The following is a 3,012-nucleotide window of genomic DNA, read 5'->3' on the forward strand; positions in this document are numbered from 1 at the left end:
AATATTAAAACCACTGCCCAGTGCACCCTTCAATAAAAACACCAACTTTATGCACCGTCTGAACACCTCCAATTTACCAGTGAGGAGACAGCAGAGAACAAGCCTCCTTGCAGCGGAGTCTTCCGCCGGCCCTGCTAACTTAATGAATATTTTAAAAGGAATGGCACAAAATCTCAGCTTTCCCTTTCTTTGGTTCTTATCTTCTTTTACAACATAAAACAAAAGGGATTAGCCAGGCTTAGTGGCTGGCTACAATTCAATATCTTTCTTTCTAATTACTGCACAATAAAAGAGGGTTAAATGGTGACTGGTGCTGGGTGGTCTGTGTCTGTCCATGCTGGCACTGAGTTGTTGAGGGATTCATTCCAGATGATGAAAAGCTGTGTTTCAAGTTGCTTCTGATTCACAGAGTGGTTCACAGTAGATGCTGCAGAATATGGTCCACGGCATGAGGGAAGCTCTCACAAGTTACATAAGGAGCTGGATTAATTTTTTCTTCATCTGCTGCTTGATATTTCCCAGTTTTGACTAAGATGCCCAGCACGCCGACATCCTGAGCCCCACAGACATCATCCCGGCAATCATCTCCAATCATGACGGCCTCCTCAGGTTCACAGCCAGTGCCCTGCAATGCCTCCAAAAAGAACGTTTTCTCTGGTTTCCCCACGGCGGTGGCCTTGCTGTCTGCAGCCTACTCTAAAGCAGTCACGAATGGTCCAGGCCCCAGGGCTAAGCCATCTTTCCTCTTGTAATACCTGGCTTTGTGGATTGCTATCAGAGGCGCTCCATCCAGGAGTAACCGGAATGCTTGATCCAGAATTTGATAATGGAAGTGCTCTGGTGCCAATCCTATGACCACCGCATTAGGATCACTTGTTGGTATTCCTTTAAAATCCCGCAGGCCACGATCATCAACCAGCAGCACGGGTCGGACTTTTTTCTGCTCTACCAAGTTTCTGGCTGCAGTCAGAGAAGTGAATATTTCATCATCAGAGATAACAAACTCCAATTTTTTCAGTCTTTCCAACTGGTCTTGCTTGCTCTCTTTGGTTGCATTGGTCACACACTTAACCATTACAGAAGTAGCACGCAACCTTTTAAGAGCTTCCTGTGCGCCTGGCACAGCTGCATCTTCAATGTGAGTGTGCCACTGAGATCTACCAAAACAGCTTTTAATGCACGGCGTGCTGCCACCCTTCATTCCCGGGCTCCCCACGCCGTCCCCAGCAAAGGCGGGGTACCCGCTGGCAGGGAAGTCCGCACAGCCGCGCGCCTCGGCAGCGTCCTTGCCGATGGCCCTAAGAGCAACCAGGCAGCTGCCTGATGATGCCGGAAACCGGGTCCAGGGCCGCCTGCTATCTTATTAATATTCATTAATTCCTCACCCTAGAATCACATAGCAAACCGTAAAGAAATTCCCGTTAGAAAAGGTGATAATATCCCACTTAAAAATATATTTTCGTAAATATATTTGTGTTTTAAGTCATATTCCAGTCCCCGGTATACATTGGATTTGGAAACCGTTCTGTTTCTTTATTTATAGAATTCCATGGTCCCACGTAAAAACAACTAAAAATAAAAAGCACTGACTTTTTTTTTAAGAACTTTTATTAAGAAATAATTGATATAAAAATTATATTGAGATATAATTTTTAAGAACTTTTATTGAGCTATAATACAAGAAACTGCATGTATTTAAAGTGTACAATTTGATAAAAGCCCTGACTTTTGATTCACAAAATCGTTTGATATTACCTGGAGCTACTGAACTCAGGTGAGAGGGAAGTGAGTAAAAACTTAGAAAAGACCTCAGAATACAAATACTCTTTACATCTAGCTTGCTCTTGTACTTTGTCGGGAAGGAAGAAATTTTGCTCTATCCTTCTAGGTTCTTCTGGCTGTTCTAAGAATAAATTAACATGAGACAGATTAACAGGAGAAAATCAAACAAAGTTTTAATGAGTGTACACATCGGATAGACCTAGGAAAAGTGAGTAACTTCCCCAAATGGCCAAAGCCCTCACCTTAAATGTCATCTCCAGCTAAAGACAAAAGAGAATGCTGAGGTTAGTGGTTTGGGATTTCAAGAGGGAGGAAGGCAATTGACATGGAGATGGAAAAGCAAATGCTTAGTAAACAAATATTTGCTGGGCTATGCAGAGACAGTGGGACACAGAGAGGAATTTTAGCAAACAGACCTTGTTAGGTTCTTCCCTGTCTACCACACCTAGTTCATACCAGAGTTACCTATGGTGATCGCTCCAGCTACAATCTTTAGGCAGTTAGGGCAAAGGTCAAAGATTCTTCCTGAGTCTTTTGGGCCTTGATTGATTTCAGCTCAAAATAATCTCTATGCCAAAGAGATATTTTGCAGTGACAAATTTTGCTCCCTTACAACTTGATATAGGTCTAGAGGAAGATTTTAGTGCTTTAATTATTCCTAAAATTATTTTGCACCAACTAGTCCCTAGACTATATTTGCAGAAAATGGATCCACTCCCCACCACAACAGGAATGTTAAAGGATTCTCTTAATTTTGGTATTCCTCTGTTTCTTTTTCAGCATTTCTAAATAACTTTAAAGCATTTTATTTATTTATTTTTGCTTCTTTTCTTAGTATTATAATAAAGGGGAAGTTGACTAACATTTGGGTGGTCATGATCGATAGAGTCTTCAGAGCAGAGATTGACATAATTTCATGGAGTGCATGGAGGGCAGAAAGCAGGTGTGACTCTGGGCTGTCCTCACCAACCAGTTTGTTTTTGGTTCACTTATTTGATGTTCACAAAGGAAAAAACATATGAAGTGCTAAAAATAAATTTGAAGTTCGCTATCCTAATTGGTTGTCCAAAGTGCTTGTATTATAGACAGAAGCCAAAATTATTTTAGATAGCCATGGTTTCCCTAGGGTTCCAGAGTCCACCCATTCAATTCCATAAAAATGACAGCACATTCTGGTCATTCGAAGAAATTTCTTACAAACATGGAGTCTGTCCTGCAGGATCCCTTGAT

The 3,012-nt window shown here is 41.6% G+C and overlaps 1 pseudogene; it reads right to left on the reverse strand.

Moving 5' to 3' along the window:
• Positions 1–415: 415 nt before the first annotated feature.
• Positions 416–2,659, reverse strand: LOC130848451 (haloacid dehalogenase-like hydrolase domain-containing protein 2; annotated as a pseudogene).
• Between the last annotated feature and the right edge of the window lie 353 nt (positions 2,660–3,012).

The sequence above is a fragment of the Hippopotamus amphibius genome, chromosome 3 (genome assembly GCF_030028045.1).
Source record: "Hippopotamus amphibius kiboko isolate mHipAmp2 chromosome 3, mHipAmp2.hap2, whole genome shotgun sequence".
In the NCBI taxonomy this organism is placed as follows: Eukaryota; Metazoa; Chordata; class Mammalia; order Artiodactyla; family Hippopotamidae; genus Hippopotamus; species Hippopotamus amphibius.